We start from the raw sequence: 14,660 nt of genomic DNA on the forward strand, positions 1-14,660 counted from the left end.
ACAAGTGCTAGAAAAAATCCGTTAAAGGCAAAATTGTGAGTTTAATGAAGATCTATCATCTCCCAAAAGTTGGCAGTTGTGTCATAAGTATGATAGCGGACGCACGCGGTTTTGTGTTTTGAGGGTATTGGGGAAAATAATTATGGTAGATGTTTTTTGTGATATCTTCTTTACCTTTTGTGATATCAAAAACATATTTTATACCGCTAGAAGACAACTACTGAAGAATAGAAATCCCAATAATTTGCATGAAAAAAACAATAACAAATGTCAATATATTCATATTATGAGCTATGTTGGGGGTGGGGCGCCTACGCCATGATAGGGTTGTGGTGGGTTAATGTCAGAAATTTGTCATGTTTAACTTCAATTATATATGCCATAGATATACCACACTATAATGTGAAGTTAAAATCAAATAGTATCATAAACGTATCTTGTTTTGGTTATATTATGTTTATTGTACTTAAATTCAAGGAACCTATTTCAATTAACCGCTAGAATCGGTTACTATTTGTGAATTTTAGAATCATTTTTTGATTATTCAATAGAAAACATGTTCCTTTTTCGCATAATGTTGGTACTTAAGGACAAAGTATGGTAAATTACAGTTTTAGAGTCCGTTGGAAAATGTTCAATTTCGATGGCGAAGCTGCCCCATGGGTGGGGAGGCTTCGCCACTTTTTAGACATTTTGTAAATTCTCAAAAATAATATTTCAAAAACAAAATTATTACCACTTATATATCAAAACTTGTAGTCAAGATACGCTAATATTTGTACCAAAAATAATATTTGAAAAAACTTTAACGGTGTCGGTATGAGAACATTTTGAACAAAAACGTGGCGAAGGCGCCGCATGTTACCATATATACCGAATATACTGTAATACATTTTATGTAACTGCATTGATCACCATAAATTCGTAAAATGAATAGGCAAATAAAGAAGATGCATAGCAACTGTCACTTTTTTTGCCCATATGTGATTCCTTCTGCACGGCAAAATTTTATTTTTCATTCGTTTTTTGTTGTTTTCTTTATTTATTTCGCGTACAAACAAAACAGCTGCTTACCTTTGGTTGTACAGACGAAAATAGAGCGCGTTCTATTCGAAAAATATACATATGTATGCACATAACACTTTCATGGATTGAAATTTCTGTATGGTTCACACCATGTGTACAAAATTCAGATTTGTAAAAATGACAGTTGGTATGCACAAATATGTAAAAAACATACCGTGTAGAACAGCTTTAAGCAATGGAATCGACATTTGAAACCCAGTTGGTTTGTTAAATCTGGTTATATATAAACGTACTATTATACATATTATCAAAAAAAAAAAAAAAAAAAGAAAAATAGTAAAAATTACCTGCGTGAAGTTACGCCATGTTCATAGCATTATTTTAATCGTTCGCTGAAAACACATCCAATCCACAAACAATAACATATGTTTGGCGCTCAACATTTAAGGAATATATTTTAAAAGTCGTTTTCTAAACATAGATAAAATGAGATATTTGGATATATTATTCTATTTAAAATAACTTAAAGGCGTGTATGAAGTATGGAAATGTCTTCCTCGCACGATAGAAAGAAGATTTTGGAAACGACTCCTGTACGAGAACAGAAATGTTGACGTGGGACAATTCCAGATTATGATCAGAATGGAGCCTCCAGTTTTTGATGCACTTTTTAATCTGTTAAAAGACGAATTGACTAAGAATTCGAATATAACACCTATACCAGCTAAATGTATATTATTCTTGACCCTGATGTAATTATTTTTTATTTGCGAAATATGTATGTATGTACAATATTTCTAAAGATATTTGGCACACGTTTCAAGATGGGGGCCTCAACAGTGAGATCTATAATAAGGCAAACATGCGAAGCACTGTGGCAAAAACTGTCTCCATAACACGTCTTCTTTGTTCTAGGTACGTATTCGAATGTTTTATTGGCTGTCTGTGATGCCAACTACAACTTTACTGTAGTTGACATCGGTGCATACGGTTCCCAAAGTGATGGGGGAATCCTCAGCAACTCGGAGTTCGGAAAACGTTTATTGGACAACAACTTAGGCCTTCCGGAAGATGATCAACTGCAATCCGAAGGAATTAAAATGCCTTATTTTTTGTTGGCGACGCTGCATTCCCGCTTAGAGATAATTTTATGAGGCCCTCTCTGAGATCCTTTCATCCCCAAGATAGGGAAGTCCTTAACATGCGATTATCGAGGGCAAGGAGAACAATTTAAAAGTCATTTGGAATTTTGACGGTCAGATGGAGGATATTATTATTCAATTTATATCTAACTCCTGATTCCGCTGAATTTATTGTCAAAGCAACCGTCGTCCTACATAACTATTTAAAAGTTAATGACAGATGCTACTTTCCGGAAATATTTGCCGGTGATGTGGATGGTAAAGAAGGTTTATGGAGAAATGAAATTGTGATTACTAACAATATCTCTTCAATAGGAAGAACAAAATAATAATGTCACCAGAAAGGCATTTCACTTGAGAGATGAGTTGAAGGATTACATATTAAAAAATCCAATTTAAAAATACCCCAGTCTGAATTCAAAAGGCTATGTTCATGTATTTCGCCAATTTTCTTTCGAATCGCCATATAGAACCAGTTGTATTAGTAAGTTTACATTTACGAAATCGAGTGGATTTCTACTGTCAATTCCTTTGCTTATTCGAAATCGAGTGGATTTCAGATGAGTTTTCATTTGGCGTGTACGCAAAGGAATTGACAGTTGAAATCCACTCGATTTCGTAAATGTAAACGTACTATAAGAAAACCGTTCATACGACATGCTACATACCAAAATAGCCACAGCACTCCATGCTTTTTCTTTTGCAATTTTCTTTAGGTATAAAACACTTCCTTTATTATAGATGCATTCATGGAGTTGAATTCCTCCTCAATAATTTTTATTTTATAATTTTTTGAAATGAATTGATAAACAAATAAAAAAGAATTGTATACAAAGAAATGTCTAAAACTACGCCGACATCAAAACGCCAAATTCAAAATTTTTTAACTTTGATGCCCAAAACTGTGCGCCGTTGTGTGTACTATTATGGCCCCGGCACATACGGTACGTTGTGCGTCGCGTTACAACAACCACATGAAAACTTCAAGAACAAACTTGGCATCACTTACAATTTTTCATGTGGATGTTGTTCTTAACGCGTGACGCAACGCACAACGTACCGTATGTGCCGGGGCCATTAGAAGAATAAAGACGAATTGAAACTTGGCAGCACTTTGTCTTTTATTCATCTACCACAAGTGACACAAAACTTTACTCAAACGTTTTATGTGTTTTCAGCTTAACCCGTTCATACGACATGCTACATACCAATATAGCTCACATTTTCTAACTTTTTGTTTGTTGATTTTAAAGGAAGTTTCAACCAAAATACATGTAAAATTAGTTCATAGGAACTGGAAAATTAATTGTCCTTCCATCAAATATCTGTTTAATATTAAATTATATAATTTTCGTTCATGTTTCCTAAATTTCAAAGTTTTGTTGTTTTCAATAAATTTTTCAAATTTTCTATTTTTAAAATTAATGGGAGAGAGTCTGTACCAGTGTACAGACTTTCTGGCAGGCATTTGATTTTAGTTTCTAGAATTGGACGGGAGTTTGAAACAATAGACAAGAAATGCAACTGCAAAAGAGAAGACACATTTTACTATGCTTTGGATGTATGCTAATCTTTGAACCGTTTACTTTTCATTCATGTTTTGCAGTTTTTCTAAAAATGTTTGTGTTTTTAATATATTTTTATATTTTGTATTTTGACTGTCATAATTAATTTATTTCGATAAATTCTCTCATATTTTATCGTCGTTCCGAGAGTAATTTAAATTGAACAATGTACAAAAATCGTTGTTCCTTTGTTGGGAAATGAAGTAATTATATCGTAATTTGTGGTCGAACAACGAATAGAGAGCGAATTACCGCCAGTCTGAACAAGGCATAATAAGTCTGTCTGGTTACTTTTCCAGCAAGAGTTGTCCAGCAAGAACTTTCTCAGAGAGTAAGGAGATTTTATTCTCGTTTGCAAGAAAATTGTAAAAAGTAAACAGACGTCTTCCCAGCAAAAACCAGCAAGCAATCAGCTGACTTGCCAAAACAGACATTTTGTCCGCCAATGAAGGAACCAAAGGAAGCAAAAATGTTGTATTTTATTAAAAATAAAAAAGAAAGTGACCCAAAAATGGATTTTTCCCACTTTGCAACTTTGTTCTACAAAAAATAATACAATTAGACTTGCTATTTCCGCAATAAAATTGTTTTTAATTTCACAAAGATAAATAAAAAAACCGATGATTGATTGTTTTCAGGAAGAAGAAGAAGAGTTACAAGTTCTTGCTAGAAGAAATTTGACCAGCAAGAATTTGCAAAATCTCAGTAAAAGAACTGTCAAAATGTCTCTCTCGAATCGCTCTCTTTTGCGCAATTTTTGTGTTAACAGACGACTTCCAGCAACAATTGGTACAAATTGTTACAAATTTTAGTGTAACCAGACAGACCTAATGAAAGTAAAGATTTTCTTCGTCAACCTTCAACAATATTCCGTTGAAAGTCATATATTTTATATTTATTGCCAAGGCATATTCATATAAGGTAGAAGTGACAATCAGCTGTATTCTTATTTTTTTGTAAATTTAGTTTTCAAAATGTAATAGGGTCTACTCATGAAATTTGAAACTTCGAAATCTGCTACCATAAAATACTGCTTTTCATCCTAAACGTGTAATAAAAATGACCTACGAGAGTTATGAATGCTTTATATTTACATTTTGCTTCAAATTTGTTCTATTCTAGAGGATTTTCAAAATGAATTTATGTTTTTGCTGAAAAAAAAAATTTGGAACGACCCTATTATTCAATATTTTCTTTGACAATTAATTTTCAATAACAACAATGTTGTTTTTGTAAATTTGTTAGTTGTTGTAATTCATGCATATACCTTATAATAAATATACCTTGTTTATTGCCAAAATTAAGTTTCTTTACCATGCGTTTACACATGACAGGACAGAGTAATGCTTGTTTACATTCGGCATCGTTTCGTAATTTCGGATGCGTTTCGTCCTTTCGCGCGAAATTTACCATGATTTCGCATACAAAAATGAAATCATCTCATTTCGTAATTTCAGCGAAATCAACATCGAAATTACAGTACTCATGATATACAACCCTGTTTTTGCATAAAAAAGTACCAAAAGTTGCAAACTTTTCACGTATCACAATAAACAAGGTAGATGGCTAATTGCTGCAACAAAAAATTTTAATATCAAAATTTCGTAAACAGCGCGGAAAAATTAATCTACTTTGTTACAATGTTAAGTTTTTATTGTATTCCTGTACCTTTTTCAAGGTAAAATTAGCAAAAGAAATACCAGCAAACAAGTTGCTAGGTTATACTCGCCCAAATTTGTATAGCAGAAAATGTTATTCTGCTCCATTTTGCTTTAATGAGAAGTGTGAGTTTAGTACGGGAACGCATTTCAAGCACAAAACGGGAGAAATAGTGCAGGTAGTACTATTTTGCAAGTTCTGAAACACAACTTTATCAATCAAAATTTATAATTATGATGCTTCAACTAAAAAATATCAATATCATAGACAAATAAAAGAATAGAAAGGGAAATTGTAGTGTGCTTGTTTATTGTAGGGGTCGCTCTTATAACCAATATGCTGTGTGTTCACTCAATTGCATTTTGTTTTTGGGTAAATTGCAAGATTTTTTTAATTTTTTTATATGAGGGTGTAGATCCGGCCAAATACTACACACGTATTGTCTTTTACCATCAAAAATAGTTTAAAAATTTATAGTTCTTGCCATTTTAAAAATTGAGTATCTCGTAAACTGACTCAATTCTCATTGATTGAGAGAATTTGACTGAGAGGATTTCTTCGACTACACATTCATTAGTCTGTGGTTAGTATTATACACAGTAATTATGACATATGTATGTTGATGTACATAATTTTACGATGATTTTCGTACTATAATAGTACGTCTATATATAACTGGATTTAACAAACCCACTGGGTTTCAAATGTCAATTCCTATGCGTATACGTCAAATAAAACCTAATTAAGAAGGTTAACCCTACAAAAGGCGATAATATAAACATGGCCTAAAGGACAAAAAAAAAATAGTTTCCATGAAACCAAGGTTTCTACTATTTAATACGCGATCTATTGTCGTTTACCAGTAACTATGACTATTACTGGATCAAATTAAGTAAGCTCAAAATTTAGCAAAAAAAAATAATAATAATTTGCGTGGAAGTTATGACCGCGTGAATGAATAAACATAGGCAACAACACGTTGAAGCTATCGAGATTTTTTACATTGCTATTCGATTGCCGGTTAAACCATTCAAATGAATGAAATCTGTCCAAAGTAAAAGTAGAAGAACACAAAATGAAGATTACACTTCTAAAGTATCACTTTTCAAAATTTCGACTGCATCCACCTTTTATGGATGCTGACATTTTAAAGCCGGATTTTAGGTGTCTTTGTTTTAAGATGGACGCAAAACCGGGTATTAAAAAAAAAATAATAGGATTTAAGTACAGTAGTTTTGACTTAGCTGCCAAAACAAGTTTTGCACGGATTTTGTGGCAGCAAAGCGAATTTTGCATTTATTTTTAATGTTTTTAGCTGACAAAAAGTGACAGTTATCCGATCAACCCACATGCGAAAATATTGGCTCTTCAGTGTATAATTCAGATTTCATGGGATCCGAAAACTATATTTGAGAAGAATAGGGGAAAAATTAAAACATATATTTTAAAATACATTCTTTTTTTGCATCAGTTGATAAAAACAAAAATGTAATTAATCAAAAATTATTATCATAATATATGACACAATTAATATGCCTTGAATCTGCAGAAGTGATTTCAGGGATGTCTCCCTTGTTTGAGTAAATAAAACAGTTTTCATCTTTTCAACAAAATCCTGTGGGTTATAACTTTTCCGAATTTTTTGCAAATATCAAAAATACCAGTACTGGCGTTTTTTTATTGTAGTCATACTGTGCACGTGTTTGGCAGGAACCGCATTAGGGATAGGTAATGAAAAGCAATAATCGATTTTTCGACTTTTCGATTTTGATCTAAAACTAAAAATGCGATTATTCGGTTTTGCGATTATTTCAGTTATCTTAAAACTCGACTTTCGACTTTTTCATAACAGCAGAAAATCGATTATAATCGACTATTCGTCGATTTTCGAGTTTCGTTTTGAAATGGTAAAACCGCCAAAAGTGTAAAACCGCCAAAAGTGTAAAACCGCCAAGTCAACAATCTATGAGCAAACTCGAAAATCGATCACAAGATAATCGATTATGCGATTTGCACTCCAGACAAAAGTCGACTACGATTTTTAGATTTTTGACTGCAAAAACTCGATTAATCGATTAACCGAAAGTCGACTTACCTATCCCTAAACCGCATGACGTGATTTTTGTTTTGGGTGGTAAATACAAAATTCTCAATGAAAATGCGTTATTTTTTCGATATATTATTGATAGTTAAATACAATTAACACTTAGAGGATTAGCAGTTAAAAGCGTAATTTGCATTGAACATTTTACAAAAATGCAAATATAGCTATGTACTTTGTACATCAAAAAAATTTTTACTTTTCCGCCTTGTTTACAAATTTTCACATTTTAAATATTTTTAGTGTAGCAATTCACCGATGCATCTACCTTGTTTTTTGTGCCAGCTTGCAACTTTTTGTATTTTCTAGCAACATGTTGCAAAAAACAGAGTTGTATACGAGGATTTATGCCAGATTTACAGCCTGTTTCTGTATGTCGAATGAAGAATGTGTGCGAATGAAACACGTCCAAACTCTTGTGTGTTCTTCAAATTAGTTTTTTGTTTTGAAACAAAAGCAAAGGTAAAATTATTTCGAAAAGTAAAGTTTGGGCATGTTTCATTCGCACACATTCTTCTTTCGACATACAGAAACAGGCGGTTAAAACAATTCCACCCAATACGAGGACTTATTTTTGTATGGGAAATCTGGTAGATTTTGGCTGGATTTAGCAAATAAAGCCTGATAATGTGCTAAATCCGGCATGTGTTTTCCGTTGATGTCAAAGCCACCGATGTTTCTCCAACGAGCAAAGCAGCAAGTGGAATGTCAAAGATCATTGAATTTGTAGAAGGACACAAGATTTCACCTCACACATAGAGTATTGAGGGAAATACAAAACATTCCTTCGCCCACGCATAATGGATGCGTCCTTAATCCTGCAAAGCCAACAACAACATCTGTTATGGGAATAAATAATGAATACTCTCCTGACTCCATACAAAAAAATTTTCGTGGAGCTTTTCCATCAGAGCAGACAACACCAGGCAATGAATCTAGGCTGTTTGGTGATGCGTATTTTGACAGCATATTTTTACCGCTCTTCATGAAGATATCTTCTCTGAATCAACATCCACTACACCATTTGCAGTTCATCTAATTCACACAAAAGACACGGTTCCCATTGCAAGCCCTCCATGTAGGTTGCCTCCATTAAGGAAGAATGTCCTAAAGACGGAAATACAGCGCATGTTGAATTTGGGAGTAATTGTGAAATGCCAATCATCTTGGGCTGTGCCTGTAGTAATGGTTCCAAAGAAGGATGGAGGTGTTCGGGTATGCATTGCTTATCGAGAGTTGAATGTTGTTACCATACCTGATCGCTATCCCTTGCCAATAGGGGATGACATACTCCACGAAGTTAAAGCAACATGCTCCATGTCCACTATCGATCTTCAAAGCGGCAAATTGGAGTGCATAAAGAGGATCAAGAGAAAACAGCGTTCTTATGTCCGTTTGGTATGTTTAAGTTTATACGCATGCCCTTTGGACTACGAAAAGCTCCAGCAATATTTCAGCGTTTAATTGACCGCCTGAAAACAACACTCAGTGACATCATACTATTGACATATCTGGACGATATCATCATTTGTTCGCAAAGCTTTAAACAACACGTAGCAGATTTACGTCAACTATTCCAAGGCCTTCTGGAATTTGGTCTGAAAGCAAATCTGGAAAAATGCCGCTTTGGATGTGACGAAGTTTATTATGTGTTAACGCCAAAAGGCATAATGACAAATCCCAACAAAGTTGCAGCAATCCGACAACGTAGAGAACCAAGAAACATCAAACAGCTCATGTCATTCTTACAGGCTTGTTCGTGGTATAAAAACTCCAAAGAAATAAGAGATAGTCAACTAAATGATCCGGAGCTCAAGAATATTATCGAATGACCGTACTGTACTGTTACGATGACGATGAACCCGAGGATCTACAGCTTGTGGTACCAAGGGATGAAAGGGTGGAAATCTTGAAGTTTTATCATAGTGACACTGTCGGTCATTACGGAGTACAACGAACAATCCAAAAACTACCCGATATAACTGGCCTGTATTTTATTACCAAATATGTGAAGGCATCAAATCTATAACCTGCTGGATTTTACCAAACCGCTTCTAGTAATCAACGATTTGAAGTAATTGCCATTGATCTGTTTGGACCACTTCCCGTCACCGCCAATGGTTTCCATTGCAAGTCGCTACCAGGGTTTCGGAGTCGGAGTCGGAGTCTACGAGTCGGAGTCGAGCAATTTTGCTGGAGTCGGAGTCGGAGTCTGAGTCGAAAAAAATAACTCGACTCCGACTCCGGGCAAAATTTGTTCCACGTTATAGAAATATAACATTAAATTTGGAACAAGAAATTTTTTTTTTAAATTATTATTTTTTTAAAAGGAGTTAAAGGAAAATTCACGGGATATTTACTATCCTCTGAAGTGTAGTCTATTCATCCCTATTTTGTTGATCCAATTGATTTTTTACATTTTTGCAAACAAAAGTAAAGTTCTATGACAATCGAATTAAGATTGGAACTTTAACTTCTTTCGTCAGAAGTCTTACTGGTATTCTCACAAAATTCTATAGGTATTCTCATCTTGTTTTTACGAGAAGTTATCCTTGTCTTCTATTAAAGACATTGTGGTCTCTATGGGAAATCTTACTGAATACCCTGTGACACAAAATGGAAGTCAAGATCTGGGGGTGGAAAAATTCCTTTTCGGGATGAAACCCCCAATTGTTATGACATAATGAATTTTTTGATTGCCCCCATCAATCATTGAGAAAATAGCTTTTTGTCTCTGTTTCGAGATATGGTTTCATCATTGTCAGATGTCATGTTTTCAGTTAAATAGAATGAGAAACCTTTCTGTCGAATATGCTGTCCTTCTACCTCAGTTCCTTCGATGTCCTTTTTGTTCTTGAACTCAAAAAGTAAAACAAAATGAAGTTTTTTGACAAAAATGTTCCATCGAAAATTGTATGTAGGTTTCCCATATTCAAGAAATCCATATTGTTACGTTTTCATTGTCCTTTATCAGTTTTACCCGTTACTTTCTCAAAAACCGTATGTTTATGTATTTCGGTAAATTTCGCATAATCTATTAACTATGTACGAAATTCGGATGGTTACGCTTCTGAATCAGGGCATCATAAATTCGTTGTTGGTCAACGATAGATTCATCCCGCCATAACTCAGATGGCTGACAAACGGCGAATCTTTCTTCTAGGATTCATTATATACTCAATGAGGGCTTTAGATGTAGACATTCAAATAACCGGATCCGTCCGCCAGGAACAGATATAGTTCATGTGTATCCGAGTTTTCTACACAATTAATAGCTTATACGAAATTCAATAAAATACATAAATATAGTTTTTCATGAAAAAAGGATCGGGTAAAAGTGATAAAGGACAGTGAAAATATGACAATATCGATTACTGACCGACCGACCATGCATAAAATTTTTCTGGCAACATTTTTGTAGAATATTTTCATGCACGAAATCTCAGTGTGCTAATTTTTCAGTTCCAGAAGACATCCATCTGCCTACGTGCTGAGTGGTGTACACAATATATCTCAAATATTTCAATAAAATTATCCACTCCACACCAAAGTTCAAAATGTGAGCGCTGAATTTTAGTTTACTACTTATAAATTTCAGAAAAAAGTAGAAAGTATAAATACTCGTAGCATAGAATATGTGGTCAAATTTGTAAGTCGATCGGAAAAATATTGCCTTAGTATGAGAGTTGGATGGGAACAATTTATTTTATTTTGTATGCAGCATATAAACTGTATTTTTCTCGAAATCGGCCACAAAAATATATGACAATTGGTTTATTAGTTTTCGAGCTAGAGTTGGCACCGCAAAATGCTTTAATAAAAGCTGGGTTTAGTAGACTGCCTCAAAACTTCGTAATATTTTTCTCTTTCAGATAGAGAAAAATTCTGTCGAAAAGTTACGTAGTGTTCTCGGAAAAAAAATCATAAAAAATTGCTTTGATTGAGCTTTACAACTGGTGTTCTCCTTTTAGGACTAAGCAGACTAAAATGTTGGTTTACATCCAGTTTGGAACTTGGTCATGAATTGCTTATAATTTTTGTTGCATGTACACAGTCCTTATGATTTGTATTGCCCCTTCATTTTCACATATTTTGAAAGCTTTAAGATTTTCTCACGCGGAAGAATTTCGTCCAGAATATACTCGTCCAAAAAAAGGAAAACCGGCAGAAGCTTTCGTAAGATTCGGCCGAAACGATATTGATATGATCGAATGTATTCGAACGAATGTCCTTTCTAATGAATATGTAAGGAAAAATATGTGAATATGAATATGTAAGGAAAAAGTTTAAAAATTTTGTTCTTTTCAACTCACAGAATTCGAAGAATTCTTAGTTGATACGTGCTGACATGTTGCAAAATATTTTGATTTTGGTGTTTCTTTGGAAAAGCCGAAAAGTGAGTGTGATTCTCATTCATATGAGAATACTTGACACTTAAAGAGTTCGGTTTTTCGCTAAAAAGGCATCATTTCAAAAACTGAGAAGCCAATTGATAATTCCCTTCCCCGGGATGAAATCATGATATTGGTAGCGATCAGTAAAATTTTGCAACACTGTCAGTTCGTTTTGAAAAACATTACTCTCTGTAATAGAGGGCAATAAATGAAGTTGAGCCAATGGGGGAATACTCCACTCAAACAATCGAAAATATGAGATTGAACTTTAACAATAAACAAAACAAACAAACAAAAACAGCCGAGGCACGGGCGAATGGAGCTTTGTTAAAAATAAAAAAAAAAAAAACAAAATTCCAAAAACAACCTCACAGGCAACTGTGTTGGTGTTCTTTTCAACTCACAGAATTCGAAGAATTCTTAGTTGATACGTGCTGACATGTTGCAAAATATTTTGATTTTGGTGTTTCTTTGGAAAAGCCGAAAAGTGAGTGTGATTCTCATTCATATGAGAATACTTGACACTTAAAGAGTTCGGTTTTTCGCTAAAAAGGCATCATTTCAAAAACTGAGAAGCCAATTGATAATTCCCTTCGCCGGGATGAAATCATGATATTGGTAGCGATCAGTAAAATTTTGCAACACTGTCAGTTCTTTTTGAAAAACATTACTCTCTGTAATAGAGGGTAATAAATGAAGTTGAGCCAATGGGGGAATACTCCACTCAAACAATCGAAAATATGAGATTGAACTTCAATAATAAACAAAACAAACAAACAAAAACAGCCGAGGCACGGGCGAATGGAGCTTTGTTAAAAATAAAAAAAAAAAACAAAATTCCAAAAACAACCTCACAGACAACTGTGTTGGTGTTCTTTTCAACTCACAGAATTCGAAGAATTCTTAGTTGATACGTGCTGACATGTTGCAAAATATTTTGATTTTGGTGTTTCTTTGGAAAAGCCGAAAAGTGAGTGTGATTCTCATTCATATGAGAATACTTGACACTTAAAGAGTTCGGTTTTTTGCTAAAAAGGCATCATTTCAAAAACTGAGAAGCCAATTGATAATTCCCTTCGCCGGGATGAAATCATGATATTGGTAGCGATCAGTAAAATTTTGCAACACTGTCAGTTCGTTTTGAAAAACATTACTCTCTGTAATAGAGGGTAATAAATGAAGTTGAGCCAATGGGGGAATACTCCACTCAAACAATCGAAAAAAAAAAAATTTTTGCACATTTTATTCATTTTTAGTGGTATAGGAATTCACTCTCGGAGTCGAACCGGAGTCGGAGTCGGAGCCGGATTCGTGAAAAAAATTCGTCTGGAGTCGGAGTCGGAGTCGAGCCAAAAATACCTCGACTCCGAAACCCTGGTCGCTACAGCTGAAAATTGTGCCTAAACTTTAACTGATGAAGGAAGGTAATCAGTGACAATGGAGTTCAATTCATTTTCGCCGTTATGCAGTAGGCTGTATACTGCCTTAACATCCAACATACATTAACTCCGGTATACCATCCCGAGGCTAATCATGTTGAAAGGAAAAATCGAGACTTGAAAGCACAGCTATCCATCTTAGTATGGAATGATCACCAGTCCTGGGACGTGAAACTACCAAGTATACGGTTCGCAAAGAATACCACATTTTGCCATTTACAGAGTATACTCCAGCTTATCTAACCTTTGATCGTCAGCTACGGACTATCGACGATGTTCAACATGATTTGAAATCCATGGTTTAATCGGAAAACTTCATCCCGGAAATTACACCACATCTCCAAAAATTAGCTAACGTCTTTAACCCTTTCGGTGATTCTATGCCATATGGCATAACCAGTTTTTGAAGCCCGTTTTAAGGCAAAATACTTATGGGCACTCTTTTTTTAATAATTTTGTATTTTTCCCTGAAGTGTTATCTAAAAATAATTCGACAAAAAATTTTGATTGGTGGACCCTATACATTGTTATGTCTTAAAGAGCAAGCGCTCCTCGTTCGATTTAAAATTTGCATGAAAATACCATCATATAAATTTATATATTTTATTAACAAAAATATATTTTTTGTTAACTGTTTGTATTTAATTTAGTAGATAATCATTGCCTTAATAATTAAAACGAAAAAAAGATCCGAAATATAGTTCAATGGAGCTGCCAGATTTTTTATATTTCATACTATGCCATATGGCATAGATTTTTCCCAACGGAAATGTTTCACTTTGTTTGACTCCCAGATCTTCTATTGTAAAACCCCTAGATCTTCTATAAGAAGACCTCCAGATCTTGTATAAATAGACCTCCAGGTCTTCTATAAGAAGACCTCCTGATCTTGTATATGTAGACCTCCAGGTCTTCTATACGAAGACTTCCAGGTCTTCTATAAGGAAACCTCCAGATCCACCATAGGAAAACCTCCAGATGATGTATAACAATTCTTGCAGATTTTCTAAAATAACTCCTCCAGATATTATATAAGATGGCCCCCACGTCTTCTACAAGATGACCTCCAGCCCTTCTCTAGGATGACATTCAGGTGTTCTATAAGAAGTCCTTCAGATCTGCTATATGAAGAATTCAGGTCTTCTATAAGAAGTCCTCCAGTTTTTCTATAAGAAGGCCTCAAATCTTCCATACGAAGACCCTAGGTTTTCTGTAAGAAGACCCTAGGTTTTCTATAAGAAGACCCTAGGTCTTCTATAAGAGGCTTTAAATGTTCTAAAAGAAGACCTCCAGATATTCTATAAAAAGACCTTCTATGTGAAGACCCACAAATC

The sequence above is a fragment of the Musca autumnalis genome, unplaced genomic scaffold, assembly GCF_047663935.1.
Source record: "Musca autumnalis isolate F117 unplaced genomic scaffold, ASM4766393v1 scaffold_2, whole genome shotgun sequence".
NCBI classification, from domain to species: Eukaryota; Metazoa; Arthropoda; class Insecta; order Diptera; family Muscidae; genus Musca; species Musca autumnalis.